Source organism: Canis lupus, chromosome 5, assembly GCF_011100685.1.
Source record: "Canis lupus familiaris isolate Mischka breed German Shepherd chromosome 5, alternate assembly UU_Cfam_GSD_1.0, whole genome shotgun sequence".
In the NCBI taxonomy this organism is placed as follows: Eukaryota; Metazoa; Chordata; class Mammalia; order Carnivora; family Canidae; genus Canis; species Canis lupus.
This window is the reverse complement of record NC_049226.1, coordinates 25277413-25302201: the sequence shown is the minus strand read 5'-3', so window position 1 is coordinate 25302201 and position 24789 is coordinate 25277413. Positions and strand designations below refer to the sequence as shown.

At 38.4% G+C, this 24789-nt stretch overlaps 1 long non-coding RNA gene across 2 annotated transcripts in view; it reads right to left on the bottom strand.

Annotated features, from left to right (window-relative positions):
- Positions 1–19073, bottom strand: part of LOC119871824 — a 32105-nt gene extending 13032 nt beyond the window's left edge. For both annotated transcript variants that reach the window (XR_005359353.1, XR_005359352.1), the window contains exon 1: positions 18602–19073. This is a non-coding gene — a long non-coding RNA (uncharacterized LOC119871824). The remainder of the gene's footprint in view (positions 1–18601) is intronic.
- Positions 19074–24789: the final 5716 nt, after the last annotated feature.

The window sequence follows — 24789 nt, the reverse complement described above, 5'->3', positions numbered from 1 at the left end:
TACTATTCCTAGTTATGTTTAGGCTAAAAGAAGCTGGGCTAAGAGACAGACATGGCCAAGGAGCCATCTAGGCGATAAGGGCACTCATGGGTGCCTGTGAACCACTGTGGATTCCTTGAACCAACCACTTCTCACAGTGTAACTGTTTTCACAGAGGACCCATCTCAAAACACGTCTTCATGTAGCTTTTTGGCTTCTGACTCAGCAAACCAAAAGTCAGAAAGCTCTAAAGGCATCCCTGGGAAGTAGATAAGAAAATCTAAACCATTCAAAAGGAACAGAAACATGTTGTTCTATCATCTCTTCAACCATTATAACTTTGGAGTGACAGTTCACAAAGCTATTAAGGAAAGACATGGTGGCAAAGATTCCTGCTGATCGGTGACATTCAGCTAAAGGATGAAACTGAAATTAATTTCTTTACTACCCTTTTTTGCATTCAAGATTATGTGGAGAAATGCATCTTTTACTGTCTTTTGGCAATGAAAGCACTGTAGTTTTTGGAAGTGCCATTTAAAAATGTCATCAGCCTGACCTTTCAATGCTAAATGAAACTTGTTCTGTGCAATCCAAAATAGAGATTTCTTCCTATCTCATTTGGATACCTAACTGCACTATGGTTCTGAATATCATGATTACTCATATATGATTATTGGAATGAGATTTACTCATACATGACCATATAATTGAATGTGATTGAATTAGGTACTTCAGTGACTTACAAAGAATATTTATATTTGGATCTGTGTTAAGGTGGCCTACAAATTCAAGCATGAAGATGACATGAATTATGAACATACTTCAAGTGATATTGCCCAGTACTTGATTTACTGTACCACTAATATGATATAATACCACATAGTCCAAAAACCCATTTTATATATTACCATTTCATTTAACTTTAAAGAGTAAATGTAAATGACACAACCTGGGATAAGCGAGACATTTTCATTTAATAAAATAGATTCTTAAAATATACCCAGTTACTCTGTAGGTTGGGTAATATTTTCATATTAATTAAATGACATATTTAACCATACATTTTTCACAGATGTTTTATCTCTAATTGATCATAGTTCACATATAAATGTACTAAGCATCCATACTTTCACATGTGCCCACCAAATAAACTTTGCTGAAAAAATAATAATTTTGGAATAAAAAGTTTCTTCTTTACCAGCTTGATGCATTTAATTTTCCTTTGTAGGATTTCTTAAAACAAGACAAACCAACAAGCTTCTAACACTTCCTTTCCACCAGATGATATAATTCTCATACACTTATCACTATTGGACAATCACTTCCATAGATTAATGTATCAATTAACTAAAGGTTGTTCTGGAAAGTTGTTGAAGAGTATGATAACTATAGTCAATAATACTGTATCATACACTCGAAATTTGCTACAAGAATTGGTCTTAAGTGTTCCCACCATAGAGATAAAAAAAAAAAACCCTCCTTAACCATGTGAGGTGATGGATGTGTCAAATAGTTTGATTGTGGTAATCATTTTACAATGTATATGCATATCAGAACATTACCTTAAACATACAAAATTTTTATTTGTTGATTATAACCTCAATAAAGTGGGAGAAAAAAAGAAGTGGGTCACAGAAGACCACATATCGTACGAATACATTTAGATCAAGTCCAAACAGGCAAATTTATAGACCTAGAAAATAGATTAGTATTGCTTAGGACTGGGATGGGGGAGGGGAGTGGGACTGACTGCTTATGGGCAGGGGGATCTTTTAGTGAACTATACAGTATGTGACATATTTCAATAAATCAATAAAAATTAAGGCTTTCTGTTTTTTAAAAAATAAATGAGAATTTTGATTTATACATTTTAGACATTTTTTGAAATGTGTGTGTGTGTGTGTGTGTGTATTCCCACTGACTTCCATTTTGCAGGAATTCTTCGATATTTCATTCCCCCTAAATTTATAGTAAAATCCCTTTTCTTTCCTCTGTCTCCTTGATTCTATCCTCTTCTCTCTTCATTCATCCTCTGATTCTCTCTTACTCTTCCAGGCATCTCTCTTCTCTGTTTTTAATTCCTTTCTTTTAGTAGTACATAGTAAACAACAACAAAAAAGTATAATTCTTTTACCTCTCTCTTTCCCTCTCTCTTTTTCTCTTTACAGTCCTTTGCTTTTTCTTACTTAATTGCCCTCACTATAAAACTGACTTAATTAGTATATATGTGTATGTTAATTAATTACATATTAAAAATAATTTTAATGATAGCTCAGTGCAGAAGAAATGTATTAAAACGTAGAGCTTCTGACTATACAGCATTTTTAGATACTTTAAAATTATATATGTACAGTCCATTTTCATTATTCATGTTAATTATGGCCTATAAATTTGCTAGGAAAAATGCTAAACCACTGCTCCCTAGAGACATCCACATAACTGTGTGTGCCTCTAGTAATGACATTTTCATCAGTTGAACAACATATAACCTTGTTTTTTGTTTTTGTTTTTGTTTTGTTTAAAAATATATTATTTAATATATATCTCTGATTCATTAACATTGAACTCATGGCCAACAGCCAACTCATGCCTGGATAAAGCTTATCCAACACATCTATCCTCTCCATGAGAGCATAGCACAGCATTTGTGAGTTTAGGAACACTAGACAGCACTTTTGCACTCCACTTCGGGAACTATTTTAAACAAGGAAATCACCAACAAAAAAAGCACAAAAAAAGTAAAGAATGTGGCAACTAAATAGACCTTTGTAACATGAGAGGACAGAACAAGAAGGTGATCAAAGTATTTACCTGGAGGAATTATTCTGTTGACTTAAATAAGATAATACAAGAACATTCTGTATAAAAGTATAAACTGTAAGTGTAATGATGTGGGAATCAAAGGCAGAATATAGATTATTAAATTTCCTTATGACCTACAGCCCATTGACACATCCTTGAAACAGGCAGCATGACCTTCCTCTAGGAACTCAGATGCCTCCATGTTAACACCTTGCTAAGGGTAATAGGCTAACTTAGGCCAATCCCCAGAACCCTGTAAGTCTACTTTAACATATAAAAATTCCTTTGGAATTTTTGACATATTTAACCATACATTTTTCACAGATGTTTTATCTCTAATTGATCATAGTTCACATATAAATGTACTAAACATCATACTTTTTTTTGGAAACTTCCTTTATCTCTACCCCCAAGACACATGTTGGCTATCATCCCCCAAGTGTATGACCCACTGATGTACATCTGAAGGGTCTCAACACTCAGGCTTTATTAGACAATAATAAATGACACTTTCCCAACAACAGCTAGTCCCCTCAAGGTCCTGGAAACCTTGCTTCCAAAATTCCTTAGAGAATTAGGCTCTCCCTAACCCCCTCCCAACTTGAAGGTATATAATGGGTCACTCCTCATGACCGGGGTACAGCTCTTCCTGCCCACAGGTCATGTCCCCATGCTTTAATAAAACCACCTTTTTGCACCAAAGACATCTAAGAATTCTTTCTCGGCCATTGGCTTTAAACCCTAATGCCTTTCCTACATCAATTAACATTAATAATTATAACAGCTATGTGCTTCTAGAACGTACCAACGTTCACTATTTTTAAGGAATAAATCCTGGAAATTATACTTTATGTCTCTAAAACATCAACAAAAGCCTAACTAAAACATCGCTCTTTCTTTTCTTTCTTAGCAATAAGTTTAATAACTGATCAGAACTTGTGAATTACAGCTGCTGTTATTAAAATGGGAAGAAATTTTACTTCATACATGCAGCTTGATTGACAATTTTCAAAACATGTTATGTTTGATGGAGATAAGAAATAAAAGAGATTCCTAATGATCAAAATATAGGAAACCCTTTATAATCCAGAGTCACTTTTTTAAAATACCAGAGACCCACCAGGATTTTGCCACATTTCCCTTAGAGATCTCACCAACACAGACTCCTATGAAAAATGATGCTTTGTTGGGCAAAGAGTAAGCCTTCTAAAATGTAAATGAGACAAATCTGTGGCTATTTATAGCAAACAATAAGCTGGTGGCATGTAATTAATTGTACACAATAATGAGGAGATGCTTCTGTAGCTCAAGAACATTCTAAACCCATGGCTTCCACAGTCAGGGGAGACCATATCACACACTCCCATCTGGCACATATAAAATCCCCCTCAGCTCCTCATCCACAGGATGCATCCTTGCACTCTTGCAAACATGACAGGTCAAAAATGGAACGAACAAGGACAACAAACTAATCTAGCTACTTGCCCATAGCAAAGAAACTCCGCCAAAAGCACAGAGGCAGTGTAGCAGATTACAGTGAAGTTTCCGGGTCCCAGGCTCCAGGTTGCTAATGCTTCTTTCTTGCTTTTGTGCCTGCCTCTATTTTTATTCTGGAAGCTCCTTAAACCTGCACCTGTTCCATCACAGGAATGCAACACATAACCTACCAGCTTACTAGTTAAACATAGGGATTAACGTGATTGAGGGAGATGCACGACTATCAAGAAAATACTCTCAGGCAGTTTCACACAGAGCCCTTTATGAATGCCACATGTTGGTCAGGCTTATTAAAGAGACAGACTAAGTCAGAGTTCTGCCACGGAGCATCTCTAGGCTGCCAGGCCCACGGTGTGCACGTGAGGAGGAAGACTCAGGGATCACAGTCAGTCACACGTGATAACACTACACGGAAGGCTGCATTCAGGACACCAGGAATTTTGCATCACAAGTCTCCTTTGCAGCCCAGGCCTTTCTCTTTCACTGCCACTCATTCAAGCATTGAGTCAAACTGATAAGACCTAAATGAAAACAGCTCTCCTACATAAGATCCCTAGCACTGGATATTATTAATTTCTTTCTCCAGATAAGGAGCCTGACATGTGAGAGAAAAGAAGGAAGCTTCTCAGGTTCTTGTGGCAATTATGAGAACAAAAGCTCATCCAGCCTTGGCCAGAGCTCAATGTTTTCTTCCCGGACATACATCCTCAGCCTCATCTGATACCATCACAGTAAGAAAGACCTTACATAAAAGCTTGAGGAAAGCCACTGAAACGAGACCAGCCAATCCTACTAACCTTATGACAGGTTCAAATGCCCAAGGCACTGACTTCAGAGAGTCTCACTATTGCTCCAAGCAATACACAGCAGAGCTGAAAATGAGCGAGGGCAAAGAGCAGCATTGTGTGTGGTACATCCAAAAAAGCAGTGCTGACCACACCTACAAGCCAACAGAGCTTGGTCTAAGTAAGAATGTAGAAAGTTTTCTACATTTTAAAATCTCTAGTCATGAATGCATGAGAATGCTTATCTTCCAAAAATCTAGGTTTTTTTACACCACAAAACTCCCCATTTTATATACATGACCACACTTCAACTTTGCAGCTAACAATTATGCCTTTTTTCTTTACCAGTCCACTTCCTGCTTTATTCACAGTGAATTATTTCTACCATCTCTGAATTATTTGTATCGTTTGGTTAATAGATCCTCCCCTAGCCTGGCTATCCCTCTACATATGTTAATGTTCCTTTTAAATTGTGGTTTCGTGTTTTGTAAAACTTTACTTTTCTGCTACCAGAAACAAAATAATGATAATAACTACCAGCTTTGACCTTTCTTGGGTCCCTAGACCCAATTCCAATGTGTGTGTGGGCAGGGGTGGGGGAGGTTTTGCAAGGTTCCCACCATGCCAATAAATGATTCAGGGCACCAGAAGGGTGTTCGAGGAGAATCGACCCAATTCTGACAGTACCCACCTGCAGAGAGGATCAGGTTCCATGGGTGAAGGGCTCACTCCTACAAGACTGTCCTCTGCCACTTTAGACACCAGTTGAAAGCCCAGGCTGTCACTCATGCTTCTTACCATCTGGCTATAGATTGGGGGTTCCTACAACCTGGACTTCAGATGCCAGCTGCAAGTCTAGGTTGTTACCTGGCAGACTGGCTTTAAATCAGAGGTTCACATGACTCCCTCATTGGGTTCACTTATTTTGCTACAACAGCTCACAGAACTCAGAGAAACATCTCACTTAGATACTCAATTACCAGTTTGTTACAAAAGGATATATCTCAGGAGCAGTCCCATGTAAGAGATGAATAGGGCAAGGTATGGAGAAAAGAGAGGAGCTATGGTGCTCTCCCCAGGCACCACTTCCTCCAAATCTCTGCAAGCTCATCAACCCAGAAGCTCTCTGAACCAAGCCACTTGGGGTTTTTATGGAGGCTTCATTACATAAGTATGGTTGATTCAATCACTGGTCATTGGCAACTGATTCAACCTCAGCCTCTCTCCTCTGGAGGCGGAGGCGGGGGGTGAGGCTCTAAGTTCCAACTCTAGAATCATGAATCACGTGGTAACTAGCCCCATCCTTAAGTGGGATCCAAAAGTCACCTAATTAACATAACAAAAGACACTTTTATTGCTTTTATTACTTAGGAAATGCCAAAGGTTTAAGGTGCTCTGTGCCAGAAACAAAGACCATATATATATTTCTTACTACAAATCACAATAATATAGGGCCCATAAGTCATGTCATTCAGTATACTAAGTGCTTTACAAGAATTGTCTCTTATGATGCTCAATTAATCATTATTATCTCAGTTTACCAACAAGGAAAGTGAGGTGCAGAGAGCTTAACCAAATTTTTCAGTAACCTGCAGCCACTGAGGAGCCGAGAGACAAACCCAGGTCTCTGACTCCATCACTTTTGCTACAGTGATGCAATTGAGTGGATACCAGGGAAATATGCCATTATATTTGGTATATCACATTGTAATATGTACTATCTTATATACCTTATCTTCTTGGTACTAAGGAATGTATTTTTCTCCATATTTTCAAGTTTCTGTAATCAGGGTATCTCTTAAAACTGATACGGACATCTAATGTAGCTGTGTTTCCTTGCACCTCCTTAACACCCTGGTAATAGAGCTGTTATTATGGAAGTGTCACATCTTAGAATTAAAGTAGAATCGAGGAAATATCTGACTTATGTTTAATTGTGTCCAGGTCTCACCCACCTGTCTGCCTCCAAATGAAAGCACATCAGTAATCATCATCATCATCATGAATTGCCCCATCCAACTCTGGCAATACCTCAGCCATCTAGAAAGAGCCTTAAGGGTGTTCACACTTGTGTTCACCAAGTTTCCAGAGCTAGGCACCAATACTGCCCATCTGGGCAGAAGCCAGCTTACAACCCCATGTTTCACAGACACCTTTGCTAAAAGAGCTTCTGTAGCATCTACCTGGAGTTCTCTCTCCAAAAAGTCTGAAGACTGGGCCAAGCACAGCACCCATTCTTGCCTCCCTACCATGCCTATCCACATGTGCTCCTGCAGAAACTTCCTCCCATTTTTATTAGGAAATAAAAACTTAAAGCCTTTGCAGCATTATTCACAGACATTTATGGAAACAAACTAAATATCCATCAATGCATGAATGGATAAAGAAGATGTGGTGTAATAAAAGCCATGAGAAACAAGGAAATCCTGCCATTTGTAACAACATCAGCGGACCTTGAGGAGATTATGCCAACTGAAATAAGTGAGACAGAGAAGAAAACACCATATGGTATCACTTATATGTAGAGTCTAAAAAAGCCAAACTCATAGAGACAGAGTAAGGTGATGGCTACCAGTGGCTGGGTAGGGAAGGAAATGTGGAAATATTGGTCAAAGGGTACAAAATACCAGTTTTAAGATTAATAAATTCTGGGGATCTAGTGTACAGCATGGTGATTATAGTTAGTAATACTGTGTCATATACTTGAAAATTGCTAAGAGGTAAATCTTCAATATTCTCACCACAAAAAGGAAAGAGTAATTATGTGATACGATGGAGATGTTAGCTAATGCTACAGTGGCAAGCATTTTGCCATGTATCAGATAAATGCAATGCATATCTTTCACTTTCACAATGATACATGTTAACTGTGCCTCAGGAAAGCAGAAAAAAGTCTTCAAACTTTCCTCTCAGGGAAGTTTATAGTTCAATCCTTTAGTCATGTTTCCTTCTATTAAACCCTCAAAAAGCTTTTGAGATTGGATGCCTCCCAGTTATTCTAGGAAGTAGTTTGGGAAAGAACTCAGTTGTCCAGCAAGGATCCAGGTAGAACTGATCAGGAGCTTCTTGATGAAAGATCCTTTAGTAGAGGATCTTTTGTGAATATCATCCTTTGTGTAAATAGCATAATTCCTCTGCTTAAAGTTCTATTTTGTATACCTATCACACTTAGAATAGAACTCAAAGCTCCTAAAGCATGAATCAGGATAGGCCTAAACCTTAACCCTCCACTGTCCTCCCCAAATCCTCACTCCCTGCACTCAAGCAACTCTCACCACCTTGTTGGTCCTTAAATATGGAAAGTTTGGGGATGCCCGGGTGGCTCAGTGGTTAAGCGTCTGCCTTTGATTCAGGGCATGATCCTGGAGTACCCGGATTGAGTCCCTCATCGGGCTCCCTGCAGGGGGTCTGCTTCTCTCTCTGCCTGTGTCTCTGCCTCTCTCTCTGTGTGTCTCTCATGAATAAATAAATAAAATCTTTAAAAAAAATGGAAAGTTTGTTCACCCCTCAGAGCCTCATCCTCTTTACCTGATGCAATTTCCCCCTCATGCAATTTCATAGCCTAATGTCATACTTCATCCAGGTCTCTGGCCAAACATATCCTTCTTAGAGAGCTCTTCTGTTTCCACCACACATTAAAAACACCTCCTGCCATGTTAGTGAATATCTCTGTACCTTACTTACTTTTTATATCCTACATAACTGCCTGAAATTCTATCACATATTATATCAACTTCTATCAAAACACACACGTGTTCGTTTGTTTATTGTTTGCATCTTGCCCACCTCCTTCAATCTAGTCTTGTCTGTCATGCCTATTGCTGTGTCCCAGCTCCAGAGTACTGGTTACATTGATGCATGAGCTCACTGATCTTTGTTTATTGTATTAGCTGCTTTGAGAAAGGCCATCCATCCAAGTCTTCACTATTTCAGGCATGGGAAACTCTTGTGCAGGCCAACTGTAGGAAAGACCCTCAATTAGGTAGACTGGGGACAAATCTTGACTCTTGCAATTACATAACCTAGCTGCAGGGCACTTAATCTCTCATAGCCTTGTTTTCCTCTTTAAAAAATCTAGATAATAGGGATGCTTGGTTAAAAAAAAAAATAGGGAATGCTTGGTTGGCTCAGTTGTTGAGTGTCTGCCTTTGGCTTGGCTTATGATCACGGGGTCCTGGGATTGAGTCCCGTATCAGGTTCCCCACAGGGAGCCTGCTTCTCCCTCTGCCTGTGTCTCTGCCTCTCTCTATGTGTCTCTCATGAATAAATATATAAAATCTTGTTTAAAAATGTAGTAATGATGGCCTAATAAGTCTTTATGAAGATTAAATTATCTATAAAATCCATGAAAGCACATATGTTCCACAAAGAGGGATTTCTATCTATTTCTTCTCAGCCTCGATAGTATCTGACAACTGTCTATAAGGGATATGCATTGAATGCTCTGCATGATCAACTGACTGAATGTGCTATGGTGCCCAAGATGTCCAGGAAGCACAAAGATCAGAGAATTCCCTTCCCCATCATCTTAATGTCAGAGAGAGAAAAGTCAGAATATTGAAGGAGAATGTTCCCAATGAGGAAATTTTGCAAAAAAAAAAAAAAAAGAAGTAAAAGAAAGAAAAAGAAGAAAGAAAAAGAAAAAGGTTAAAACCTATGAAAATGACCAATATGTCCTGGATATTATGAAAATTCTCAGTGATGAGGCCAAAAATTCTTGTCATTTTCCCTTGGGGACTTTCCAGCCTCCTTTTTAGGCATGCAGAATGTATTCTAGTAACGTTAAGATTAAGACTATAAGATTAATGTGTGCTTGGCACACTCACTATCTGTATTCGTGCTACCTGTAGAGTCAGGTCCTCTATAACCTCCACCTGAGCCTCATGTCCAGCTAGATCAGCACACATCCCTAAACTTTATCCACGGATCCTTGTGGCACTGGTGACCTGAAGCCAAAGTCAGGCACCAAGTCACCTCCTGGTTGAGATAGTCACAAAAGGCGTGTAGGATGGGTCTGGAATGGCTGTAAAAGATATGTCAGGTCCTTTTAAATATTGCAGTCTATAAACTCAAAGAACATGTTGAGCCATTCAGAAACACATAAAAGAAACTGCATGATTAGGGAAGGATAGTGTGGGGAACTGTTTGCAAAGAAGCCATAGTCTAACGCTAAAGTTGACTCTTGCCTCTTGAACAATAAGGATGATGATTCCAAAGGTCGGCTCAACTTTTCAGTTTTCTGCTCCCTGGATACCTTAACCATTTTAATCCTCATTCCCTTTTCTTCAATATAGCATATTCTTCTGCAGAGGGAAAAATGAAAGCTGTGCTCTTTAGAGAAAGTACTTAATGAGAATGATTTACAGAAAGAAAAACATGTAACCAAACAAACATTTAGTATGACTCAGAGGGATGTCAAGCCCAGTTCTCTCTGATGTATGCATGCCATCTGGCTCATCAGGCAACAGGATCTACAACTCAAGCAAAGATGATAAAGGACAGGCTGTACAGCATGATAGACATGGGCAGCGCTGAGGTACTCTTGTCATTAAGTAAACATTCGTTCTTTTAAACATTATTGTAAAGGCAATACTAATATAAAATTACTGTAAGACAAACAAAAGAGGAATCTTGTCAAAATGCATGCATAAATTTAAGTATAATATAGCAGAATACACTTTATATTTTCATTAGCATATAGCATAACCCTTCTTCCAAGTGGGTTCACAATTATTATATCTGATTATCACATTAAGACTCCACTGAGGAGATGAACCATAAATTATGTAACCCCCTTCTTCCAGTAGACAAGTAAGGTCATTTATGCTGTATCTTTATTTAAAGTGATGTAAGAAAAATACATGTGAAGATAACTTTTAATCTTTTCATGTGAATTATTTTATTTTTAATGTTCAATATTCATTTTAAATGATTCACTCATTTATCCAAGAAATGTTTATAACTTACTATTTTGTTCAAAGTAAAGACAGCAACACTAGGTCAAAAAGGATTTCTCGATTCCTCAACTGCTGTTCTGTAATGACTTTCATCATTTCCTAATGTGTCATAAAACCAGCAGTAAATGCACTCTTTAAAAAAAATCCCTGATATCAAGAAAGCTGAAGAATAGATTTCTTCTGTCCAAAAATTTCCCCGTGTCTTAGTCTGCTCAGGCTGCCATAACAAAATGCCATAGACTGGGTAACTTAAAAAGAAATTTACTTTCTTACAGTTCCAGAGGCTGGCAGTCCAAGGCCAAAGTTCTGGCCATGTGGCTTCTAGCAAGGGCTGCTTCTTGGCTTGTGGAAGAAGCCACCTTCCTGCTACATGCTCTTATAGCCTTTCCTTGATGCATGCACAAAGAGAGAGAGGGATCTCAAGAGAGTGGTCCAGGGCCTCTTCTCCTATTGGATCAGGGCCCCACCTGTAGGACCTCATTTAAACATAATTACTTCCTTAGAAGCCCCATTTTCAAAGACATCCACACTGGAGATTAGGGATTTAACATATGGATTTGACAGTACCCCACACATCCAGTCTATAACATATGCAGGATTGTTGCATCGTGTTAGACAGAATATGACCCTGCTATTACTACCTTCACCTAGAGATTAAGTATGGTTTAAGAAGAGGTGTATGGGTGCCAAATTGGGACCACAGAATGCCCAGATATTTGGTCAGACATTATTCTGAATGTTTCTGTAATGGTGGTTTTGGATGAGGTTAACATTTAAATTGGTGGGCTGAGTAAGCAGATTTCCTTTCCTAATGTAGGTGGGCCTCATCCAATCAGGTGAAGGCCTGAGTAGGACAAAAAGCTGACCCTCAACTCCTCCCCACCCCCCTCAATCAAAAAGGGAATTTTTCCTGCCTGATTTCTTTCAAGCTGGGACACTGGGTTTTTTTCTGCCTTCAGACTTGAAATGTAACATCTGTTCTTCCTGTCTCAAACCTGCCCACTTTCAGACCAAAACTACCATCAGCTCTCCTCTGTCTTTAGCTTGCCAACTGTGGATCTTGAGACTTATCTGCCTCCATAATGGCATGAGTCAATTCTTTACAACATATCTCTTTATATACATAAATATATATTCACACTCTATTGATTCTGTTCCTCTGGAAAACCCTGACATACATCTTTTCAAGATGCTTTGTAAAACAGATCAAAACATCTTCAAATTCAAACTGAAACCTGCCTTACTTAAGAAACAAGTGTATTAGTAACTAAGACTGAAATATAACACCACATTTCTGGGGTCAGTAAAATTCTGGATGCATAAATATAGTCAGCTTTGAAAAAGAATCATGGCATATTTTTCAGAATTTGATGGAGTTCTATTCAAGTGCAAGTCTCCCACTTAACTTTACCGATAGCAAGACCCTCAAATTATTTCAAGTGAAGTGTCACAACCAGATACAGCCTCATGAATATTCTAAGATAAACCTCAGCTTTGGAGATGTCCAAAGCAAAAAATTGACTAAGCCCTGGCCTTTGGTTTCTTCAGGAGCAAATCTTAAGAATTTATCCCCTCTTCCTATTCCAGCAGAATACCAAAAGTTAAAATATAGATATATTTTACACACACACACACACACATATATATAAACTCTTAATATTAATTAGTGGATTTTGAAGTATTTTAGAATATGTATAAATAAATATATATAATTATATATTCTCTGTATATATATTTATCATATCTTACTATATATAAGTATACATATATTACAATATATAATATATTAAAATATATATAACATGTATGTAATTACAATACATATTATATATCCATGTAATATTATGTATAATATATTATAATATATCCATGTGTATTATGTATAGTGTTGTGCATAATAATTGTAATAAATAATTATATGTAATATATTTTACTATATATGTAAAATTGAGAACCGTACTTGCTACCCTACCCTTTCTAAAATTCTATTATAATATATATAATAAATATGTATATATATATATATATATATGTATAGAAGGAGAGAAAGAAACCACAATAACAACATAAACAACTAGAAACACCTTTTTTAAAATTTCCACATTAAGAAAGGAATGAACACTATATTTATTCTGTATCTTTGCTTCAGAGCCACACGTCACCATTGGTAAAGACAGGGAAGAGTTCTTTAAAACCTAGAGAGAGGGGGGCTTTAACATCATCTTCTGGGCAGCTCAGGTAGCTCAGCGGCTTAGCGCCGCCTTCAGCTGAGGGTATGATCCTGGAGACGCAGGATCGAGTCCCATGTTGGGCTCCCTGCATGGAGCCTACTTCTACCTCTGCCTGTGTCTCCGCCTCTGTCTCTCTGTGTCTCTCATGAATGAATAAATAAAATATTTTAAAAATAAAAGAATAGGGGATCCCTGGGTGGCTCAGCGGTTTGGCGCCTGCCTTTGGCCTGGGGACGCAATCCTGGAGTTCCGGTATTGAGTCCCGCGTCGGGCTCCCCCATGGAGCCTGCTTCTCCCTCTGCCTGCGTCTCTGCCCCTCTCTCTCTCTCTCTCTCTCTCTCTCTCTCATGAATAAATAATAAATAAATAAATAAATCTTTTTAAATAAATAAGTTCATATTCTTCTCTATCCACTACCTACAAGGAAAGTCAACTTAAAATTATTAGGTCTTGGCCATCTGATCTTTCTGACTCACAGGAAGAAGGAAAAGTTTGAAAATGTTAACAGAGAAATTCTTTTAAGGGAAAATCCATTAGAACAAAGAAAATGGTTTCTGTAGATTTGAGGGTGAAGAATAAAGGCAAAACCATGTCTTTGGAAAACGCTCCACTAGGGCAGCCTGGGTGGCTCAGCGGTTTAGCGCCGCCTTTGGCCAGGGTGCAGCTGAGGGTATGATCCTGGAGACGCAGGATCGAGTCCCATGTTGGGCTCCCTGCATGGAGCCTGCTTCTCCCTCTGCCTTTCTCTCTCTCTCTCTCTCTCTCATAAATAAATAAATAAAATCTTTCAAAAAAAAAAAAAAAGAAAGAAAGAAAATGCTCTGCTCACTCCCAGAAAAAGACTCTTCCATCCACCAGCGATCGCTGAAATATACAACACAAACACACTGTGAAATGTATCAAATAATTTAATTATCGCCCTCTAGACTCAGAGAACATCAAATCACTCATTCATTTATTGATACACAAACTATTTATTTATTCAACACATATTTATTAAACATCTTTTCTTTCTTCCTTTCCCACATCCAAAACTCCAGAACCTTCCATCATCAGCACGCTCCAATACCACCAGCTAATGCCAGGGTGATTTTCAAGGGCTATTTATAGGGCTTCATCCAGATGTCTTCTCCCAGAAGTGGTCTAAGTTCTAAACAAGAGCTTCAACATCTCTTCCCCAACACACATACATACACACTCAGCCAGCCCTTTAGCTAGGTGAAACTCTCATTAAAGGCAAGTATGCTATGAAAGACTACCAAAAAAAAAAAAAAATTGCTCACAGAGGACATCGGAATTCATAAATATTAATTAGTGGATTATACGGTATTTTGGAAAAGGGATGATAGCAAGTGTATTCGACACACAACGAATACCACCCACCTATATGCCACATCCTCCATCACACATAGATATACACACCCACGTTGTTAGAAGAATAGGGATTAGAAAGTTAGGAATTAACTTGGAAAAGTTTTCCGTTTCAAAAATGTTGCCAAATTTGTTTCTAAAATAACAAATCACTGTCTAATCTACAAGGACAGTGTGGAAGAAAACAGTCTTTCTTGGCAATGAGAAATATTTAAATATCCCAGTTTATCTAGATATCTAACCAAAAGGCAGAAGTGAATTATTCCTTCACTGTATTAATATAGTCGTCATCATCATCGCCTCTCTAAAGGTGAGTAGAGTGGAGTACCGCCTAGTCCATACAACCTTCCTGAACCATTTGGATTAGTTTAATCACAGGCTCACAATGTTGGATACTATGCATTTTCTCCCTTTCCAGTTAACAAAATATTTTAGGAAGAACTCACATTTGCTGATCATACTTAACCAATTACAAAGATTAAAAGGGGACAGTGAGTCTTTTTTGGCTTCGCTTGCCTATATCTTTGGCTGTATATCAAAAGCACTCAAGCACTCAATTTTGCCATCATAATTCTTTAATAATGTGGCTTGTAGTATTGATTTCAGTAAACAGACCCTAGAGAGCCTAATAGATTTTAGAGATTTTATGAATGATAAGTAGGCCCATTTGGTCATGTCTTACAGGGTAATAAATGTCTGAGCCAATTTCCTTTGCCTTTGTACATGCAACATCTCCTCTGTCTTATACAGGCTTTGAAAGGAAGTGAAATTACCTGAATAAGAAAGAGCTCGGCCTCTAGTACCTGACTACAAGGATGGGACCCTGACTCTGCCATTGACTAGTAACTTTGGAGCAATTTATTCCTTCATTCAAAAAAATTATTCAATCATTCAAAAATATATATTGAATACTGGCAATGTTTTAGGTAGTATTTACATGCTTGAGATCCAATGAAGAACCCAAATCCTTTTGGAACTTATAGTCTAATAGAAAGAAAGAATAAATAATAGTTAAAATAAAGAGGTAAGTAACTAAACATGGCCCGTTAGAATGTGTTGAATGTAATGGGGGGAGAGAAAATACAGAGTAGGATGAAAGGGATAGTAGGGAGTTGTCATTTTTAGTAGGGTGGTTGGGGTAGGCTTTATTGATATTCAAACAAAATATGAAGGTGATTTAGCTATGCCTGGAAGTTCAAGGAACATCACAGCCATTTTGGCTCGTGTGAGCTAAAAGCCAAATAATAGGGAAAGGACAACAAAAAGGTAGAGGGGTAGTTGGGTGTTCAGATCATGTAGGGTCTTAGAGGACATTATAAGAGTTGTATCTGGGCAAAGTAGGGACAGAAAGCGTCACTGCATGGCTTTGAGCAGAGAACTGACATAATCTGACTGTTGTTGGAAAGAGTTACTTCGGTTTCTGTATTAAGAGTGGATTGGGGGAGGGGCACCTGGGTGGCTCAGTGGTTAAGCATCTGCCTTTGGCTCAGGTCACGATCCCAGGGTTCTGGGATCAAGTCCCCGAAGACAACCTGCTTCTCCCTCTGCCTATGTCTCTGCCTCTCTCTCTGTGCCTCTCATGAAAAAATAAATAAAATCTGAAAGAAAAAGAAAAAGAAAAAGAAAGGAAGGACTGGGGGAGGAGTTTGGGAAGAATGGAAACAGAGATCCGTTAGGAGGCTATTTCAATAATCTGCAGAAATACAAAGATAATAGCATGAGGGATAGTGAGATATGGCCTGATCTTGAATGTATTTTGAAGGTAGAATCAAAAAGATTATCTGAGAGATTGGATATGAAGATTAAGAGGAAAAAAAGAATCATGAATAACTCTATCTTGGTTGAGCAGCTGCATGAAAAAAATAATGTTGCAACCAGCTGAAATGAGGAATGTTATAGGTGAAGCAGGTTTGGAAAGACAATAAGTTCAGTTTGGGGACATACTGAATGGGAAGCTTCTAAGGGAACATGACAAGTAGGTAGTTGGATACCACATCTGGAGTTTGGGAGAAGTCTAGATTGGAGATACACAGTTGGAAATCATTTTCATCAAGTAATCACCAAAGGAGTCCATACATTCAGGAAAATAAGGAGAACAAAGGGCTGATCCATGAAATAGTCCAATAGTAAGAGGTGAAGGAGAAAAGGACAATCCCCAAAGATCCTAAAGGAACAACTCACTAAGCAGGAAGAACATCAGGATAGTGTGGTGTGCTGGAATACAAAGGAAGAAAGTATACAAAGCAGAACAGAGTGAACAATTCCAAGTGCTGATAAAAATTCAGCTTAAATGAGAACTGAGAATGGACTATGAAAATCAGCGACAGGAAGCTCATTGGTGACACTGATGAAAGCAACTTAAGTGAACTAGTGATGGTGAAAGCATTGGAATTGGTTTAAGAGATAAAGAGAATAATTGGAAACAATGGAAATAATTAGTGCAAGCAATTACTGTGAGTGTTCCTAGAAAGGGGACATAAATAAATAAGTCTGGAAGGGAATTTGGTTTTATTTCCTTTTCTATGTTTTGGAGAAAGAAGAAATAACAATATATCTGCATGCTGATGAGGATGTTCCCTTGCAGAGAAAAAGTTGATCATGTACGAGAGAAGAGGAACTGCTGAAGCAGTATCTCTAAGGAGGTGAGAGGGTGAGGGAGGAGAGTAGTCAGCAAATGATAAGATTGATTTTAAATATGACTGTGAATAGATCACATATGGTTACAAGGGAGAAAGCAGAATGCAGGTTGCAGATGCAGGTTGAGTTGAGAGAGGTGGATAAATGTGGGAATGGTAGTCAGTGTAAGACCCTGTGAGTACTTGCATTTTTTTAGTGAAGTAGACTCATAAACTGAGAGTAGTTTGGGGAAGGTGGTGTTGGATGTTTAAGGAGAGAAAAGGTCTGAAATAATTGTATGAAGAGTGTGAAAATGTCTGAAAACAGACTTTCAAGCAACACTAAGCACAAATGTTTGGGTTTGTGGATTTTGAGTTTAACAGGATTGAGGGAGTCAAAGAGCATACAAGAGAGTGATTATAATAATTAACTATAAAATTTAAGCTGAGAAATGGCGGGGGGGGAAGAGGACATCAAGGAGGTAAAGATCAATGAAAAGAAAGTAAAAGTCAGGCAATAGATTGGTGATCCTAGTGAGGCTAACAAATGTTGGAATTGGAATACTAACAGCAGTGAGGTGGAAAGAGAGATGATGGAGGGGTTGCAGCTAACAAGATCCAGGTTATGTGTCTGAGAAATGTGCTGCTTGGGCACAGGGCCAGACCCTTGGAGAAGATAAGTTCAAAGAATGAGCATGCAGTTATTTTAAAAATATGAAAAAAAAAAACCCAAAAGTTATGATGAGCCCTAAGAAAGAGTTCTGGGTAGGGAGAAGCTAAAATGAGGGAGAAAATAGGGGAAATGCTTCAGGAGAAGGAAAATAAAAGGAATGATAACTGGTACTGGGTAACATAATCAGGAGGGTCAGAGATGGAGATTTTTAGAAGGGGAAGAGTAAGCATGTTCTGAAAACAGCAATGGAGGGCAAACGGGGCTCCTCTCCCATCTCCAAGCCTGCGGAGTAGTGGAAGTGAACACAAGCACCAGTGAGGATCACTGTAAGGAGAGCAGGACCCTTTGGGGAGGGCTAGATTTTAGTTAGAGCAGGAAGGACAGAGGGATGCTCAGAGAAACGATTTAGATCTAGGAACATTTGTCAATAATGGACTGTGATTTTCTGAGGGCATAACTGGAAGGATTTCAGGAGTTGAGGAGATAGAAGAGAATGTAATAGGAGATGCACGGGTACTTATGAAAATCTGAGTATAAGAATGAGAAGAAAACAGAGATCCAGGGTCTTAATAAAGCCATGACATGGTTAATGACCACAAGAAGATTATTCCTATAAATTCAGAGCACAGGGTGCTGTGAGGAAGTGGTGAGTGTTGGAAGTTGTGGAAAAATATAAACAATATGTACTCACCATCCAATTTAATGCATCCAATCTGGCTTCTGCCCCAAATCTTGCTGTGAGTTTCCATGAAGATCACCAGCAATGCTCATGGGCCAAATCCAGTCCTCATATACTTGTCCCCTCGCCAGCACTTTGTAGACTTCTTTCCCTCATAGAATCTCCTCTCTTGGCTTCACCAATATCATTCTACCCTGGATTTTTTCCTCTTTCTAGCTATTCTTTCCCACACTCTTTTGTTGGCTCTTTCTCCTTTATCCTGAACTAAGTCAGAGTTTCTGACTCTGATTCCTCTCAACTTGACATCAGTGACTGAAACACCATCTGAGCAACACCTTACCTCTGAGCTCCCAGCTGATATATTCAGTTACCCACCTACTAGTGAACAGCTACAACTGGATGTCTCTCCAAGATGTCAAACTTTACATGTCTAAACTAGAACTAGATTTTCTCTCACAAAACACCTCCCTGCTGCCAACACCAACTGTCTTCATTTCAGTGAGTAACATGACATCCACCTAACTGCAGAAGTGAAAACACCTAGGAGTCAGTCCTCATTCTTCCCTGTCCTGCAGCACCCACATCCAGGATGTTATTAAGTCCTATCAACACAATCTCCAAAATATCTTGCAATTGTCTGCTTCCCTAGAGCTCCCTGGCTATCACATTAAGCTACCCCTCACCACCTGCTTCCACCTACCTGCCACCCAACTGGTCTCACCATACCCACCCTTGCTCTCCTCAGGTCCACACATCACACAGCATCAAACATGAGCTTTTGAAATACAAATCAGACCATATCACCTTCTTGCTTGAAACTATTCAAAATAAATAATTCCAGATAAAAATATAGTTGAGTTTATTCATATTTTTTATAATCTGGAAATGGAAAAGTTCTTTTAATCATGGTTTAAATCTAGACACCATAAAGACCAACTTAATAAATTTGATTGCTTGAAAATCAAAACTCTGGATTGAAAAATATCAAACTAGGAAAACATATTTGTTATGGTATCACCAGGCATACTTTCCTTAATTACAAAGTAATTGTTTCACAAGGAACTCCTATAAATCAATAATGAAAAAAACTACCTAGTAGAAACATGATTAATGTGTATGAAAGCATACAAATTCTAAAAACTTATAAGAAAAAAACCTCAATCCTATTCATGATTCAAAAAAAAAAGTCATTTCCAAAGACATTGATATACCATTTCCCACTTACCAAATACACAAAACTTAAATGAAAATACTTAATGATATCCAGTATTCAGAAAGGTATTGGAAAACAGGCATTCTCATATATTTGGAGATAAGAGTTTTAAATTGATGAAGATCAATTCAGCAACATCCTTCAAAAGTTTAAAAAACACATAATAATGTTACTCAATAACCAAATTGCAAAAGTGCCCCAAGATTTACAATCAAAGATATTTTGGAGGGGCACTTGGATGGCTCAGTTGTTGAGCATCTGCCTTCAGCTCAGGTCGTGAGATTGAGTCCCACATCGGGCTCCCCACAGGGAGCCTGCTTCTCCCTCAGCCTATGTCTCTGCCTCTGTGTATCTCTCATGAAAAAATAAATAAATCTTTAAAAAAAATGTGTTGGGGGGCGCCTGGCCTGGGTGGCTCAGTGGATTAAGCTACCAACTCTTTATTTTGGCTCAGATCATGATCTCAGAGTTCTAGGATCAAGCTCATCTTGGGCTCAGTGCTCAGCAAGGAGTCGGCTTGACATTCTCTCTCTCTCTCTCTCTCTCTCTCTCTCTCTATCCTCTACTCCTTCTACCCCTCCCTGCACTCTCTCTCTCAAATAAATAAATCTTTAAAAAAGAGATGTTTTTGCCAGTATTTTCTACTATGACAAAATAAAATCAAAAGGCAAGCTACAAAAATACCTATCAATAACTAATTGATGAAAAAAGATCATAAATCCATAAAATAGGGTATTATGTAGCTTTTTAAAGGATGAGATATTCTGGGTGTCAATATATTGTTCAGCAAAAAGATAAATACAGACCATAATGTAAAAATGATCCCATTTGTTTTTTACATATACAAATATTCAAATATTTGCATAAAATTCGAAGCAAACACAAGAAATTTTAATTGTGACTATCCTTGAGAAAATGGCAAGAGCATCAGTGTAAGAGTGAGAAACATATGCATATGTATGGAAATGTATAAAAACAGAACTTTTTAATCAAAATATTAGGCTAGCTGGGCAAGAAGACCGAACTGTTTAATTTCTGTATCTCCATGTTTTAAAATATAAACTAAATGGTATGCAATTTTTTAAAGATTTTATATACTTATTTATTTAGAGAAAATGAGAGCAAGCATACATGAACAGGGGGAGGGATGAGGAGAGAATCTCAAGCAGACTCCATGCTGATCATGGAGCTCAATATGGGGCTGATCCCACGGCCCTGAGATCATGACCTGAGCGGAAATCAGGAGTCAGATGCTCAACTGCCTGAGCCACCCATGCACCCCCAAATGTTATACAAGTTAAAAAGAGAAAATCTATGCTTTAAAATTACAATTACAATTGTTTTAAAGTATCTTTGATGGCTCCCCGTTATCTAGAATATGATCCAGCATTCTTACTATAGTTTGAATCCCAGACCCTGCTGATCTGGGCCCTGTCTCTTACTCTTCTCTGCTGCTAAATAATATCCTTACTGTATTCTTTCAATTTCTCAAATATTCCATAATACCAGGACATTTGTATCTACCAGAGAGATTTTCCCTCTGAGTTTGTACAGCTAACTCCTAATCCCTTAGGTCTTGGCCTAAATGACACCTCTTCAGAAGGTCTTTTTCCTAGTTACTCTAAAGATATTTCTTTATCCCCAATTATTGCCTCAGGTCCTAGTTTGATTCTTCTTTTTTTAAATTTTTTTTATTTATTTACGATACTCAGAGAGAGAGAGAGAGAGAGAGAGAGGCAGAGACATAGGCAGAGGGAGAAGCAGGCTCCATGCACCGGGAGCCCGACGTGGGAATCGATCCCGGGTCTCCAGGATCGTGCCCTGGGCCAAAGGCAGGCGCTAAACCACTACGCCACCCAGGGATCCCTGATTCTTCTATATTACTCTGCAAATTTGTGATTTTTTTCTGTGACTTTTTTTTTTTTTTTGAAGGATTGGGGTGGACCTTCCACTGGAACATAAGCTCCTAGAAAATCAGGAACGATGTTTGTTTTGTTCACTTCGGTGAACACTTCCAGAGCCTAGCATTTAGTAGGTGCCCAATAGAGTAACCATATAAATGATCATCCAAGCAAGGACCTTTTTCTTTTTTGAGAGAGAGAGAGAGAGGAGAGAGAACACATGCATGAAAGCAGAGGGTAGGGGCAGAGGGGAAAGGAGAGAGAGAATCTTAAGCAGGTTCCACACCCATTGCAGAACCCAATGCAGGGCTCGAACCCACAACTCTGAGATCATGGCCTGATCTGAAATCAAGAGTCAGACACTTAACCTACTGAGCCACCCAGGCACCCCCAAGCTGGGACACTTTTGAGAAAGAAAGGGGGAGAGTACAATTTTTTTTCATAGGCATATGTATAAAGAGGAGAATCCTAATAAAATCAGAAATATATTCACCCTAGTAAAAGCACATTTTGAAAATTGCATGAATGGCTATTGATAATGAAAAGCTTAAAGATCCATTAGGAAAAAGAGTTCAAAATAGGCAAGTATTAGAATTTGCTTTTAGAGGTTGTTTCCTGATCTCCTCCTCTCCTCCCTTCATGTTGTTATTTCTTATTCTTGCTATGCATAAACAACAGTGGCAAGACTTCCAAATTTCCTTTTAGCTTGGCCTTCAAACTTAATTCAGCTAGCTAATCTATATGATCTGCCTCAAACTATAATTCTCCTCAATTCTAATCATTGCCCCTTTACTGCACTTGACTGAAAAATAATACCATGCAAACAGTCCTCAAAAAAACATTTCTAACTTACAGCGGGACTCTGTCAAAGCAAAATTCAGAACACAGTTAAATATAGTGCCAATTACCCTTTAAGTTGTGATAACCAAGGTAATGAGAATCAATTTTTATTTTCTACTGCTCAGTCAGAAAAGATTACAAACCAGAAAAGATTTAGCCACATATCTGCCATGATCAATCTTATTAAATAACTTAGCCTTCCCACAATACCCTGAAGCTCCACTCATTTATCAAACCTATTACACACACATGTGTATTAAACACACACACACACACACAGAATAAAAGGCAGCCTATAAGACTATAATTCCTGAAACTCCAGGATGCCCAAACATTTCAAGGGGACAGGCATATCCCTTCACAAATTTTTGAGACGATAGCATGAGTTGGATGAACCTAAGTTCAAACCAGGCTCAAGCAATAACGACACAATTATTTAGACTTTCTCCTTCCATTTCTAATCTTTCCAAATGAGGTTTGTTCATCTAACCAGTGGGGTTTTGTGAGGACTAAGTGGGAATGAAATAGCAACTAGCACAGCACCTGGCATATATCCTATGTTCAACAAATGTTAGCTTCTTCTGTGCTTTGGCTCTTCACCTCAAGCCTCCACAAGGTACCAGCATCACTCCCACAGGCCACATCCACCTAACGCGGTGATGTGGGGTCTGGAGGAGGGTGTAAGGGAGGAGGGGGAGGGGTAAAGAGGTGACGATCAGTGACTCACTCTCCCTGTGGAGCTGTTTTGCTTTCTTGGTACTGCTGCCTATGCACGGCGTACTCTGACATATGAGCGCCTTTTCTTAGTAGCTGCAGCTTCCAGATACGCGTGATGTTCTTACAAGCCAACTTGATACAAGCACATTTTTACATTTTAACTTGACCCTAAGAAATAAGCAATTACACTTATAGGTTTGGGCTTTTTGTTTTGTTTTGTTTTGTTTTTGTTTTTGTTTTTGTTTTGTCTAAAGTACAATGTATAAAAGAACCCCCTCTCTCCTCCTGGGGAGTAAAAATCCAAGACAGGCTATCAACAGTGGTGTCAGGTGGAGGTGGGTCAAGGGTCTGGATAGAATGACAGTGCAAACATCTGCTGGCACTGCTTAGTGACACTACAAGCTAGAACCTAAAGGTTTGTTTTGAAGATCGTGAAGTATCCACAATATCAAATCAAACACACCAAAGGTCCTGTTTCAGCAACTCCCATTAAGATTGTACATCCTCTCCATGTCAACCACTTTGACCAGATCTCAGACAGAAAAGAACTGACTCTCTCACTAAGCTTCCCAAAGGGTAGACTGGCCCTTAAATTTTATAGCACTTTGGGCTAGGCTGAAATCACTACCATTTAAAGGACACAAAAACAAGCCATATTCAAGTCCAAGGTGACAGAAGGGAACTTAGGAACAACAACTCTGTGGACTTTACTGGTTGGTAGCAGCATTGACTCCTCTTCCCCACCACCCCCACCACTTTATTTAAAAACCTCAGCCCCAGTGTTTTAGAGTTCCCTTTATCAGTCATATTGTATATCCTCATGTTAACAGAACTTTTAGAAGATCCTCCTATTTTCCCAGAACTCCTGAAGGGGCCAATCAGATTAGAATTCACCTTCTGGAACTCTCACTACCAAAATTAAAAAAAAAAATCAGCTTCAAATTTTTAAAATTTCATAAGGGATTTAATGCCATAGTTTGAATCTTGTCAAATATATCTGTGACTCCTCCTAATTTTTTTGGTGCAAAGTATGAATGTAATTAGTAATTAGTATTTGAAGTTTCTTTTTGTCTATGTAAAGCTTCAGCTCAAAATATTTTAGTATCTGTTCTTCCCTTCAGTAATGTTAAATGAAGCATCACAAATTTAGCCTTACACACAACAGTTTTTTAAAAAGAAATCTCTGAAAGATGTAATTATTTAAATTCAATTTCATAAAGATTGTAACTGCTTGAAAAAATGGAAAATAATTATGAAAACTGTCACTGATAATTTTGGCTAACAAAATGCAACACAAAAGAAGAAAAAAGCCGGCATGTAAGTGCATTTAATGTAAATGAGTGATTTGCTATATAAATGATGCATTTTTAGATTTGTAATAATTTCCTGCTTCAGGGCCCCTCTTCAGGGCCCCTTTTCTGGAATACATTAGGAAAAGTAAAAGGCCAAATGGAACATTGGTGGCAGTTCATTTTATCTTAGAATTGGCTGAGCTGTGTCAGATCACATGAGCTAATGGTGTTAGATTG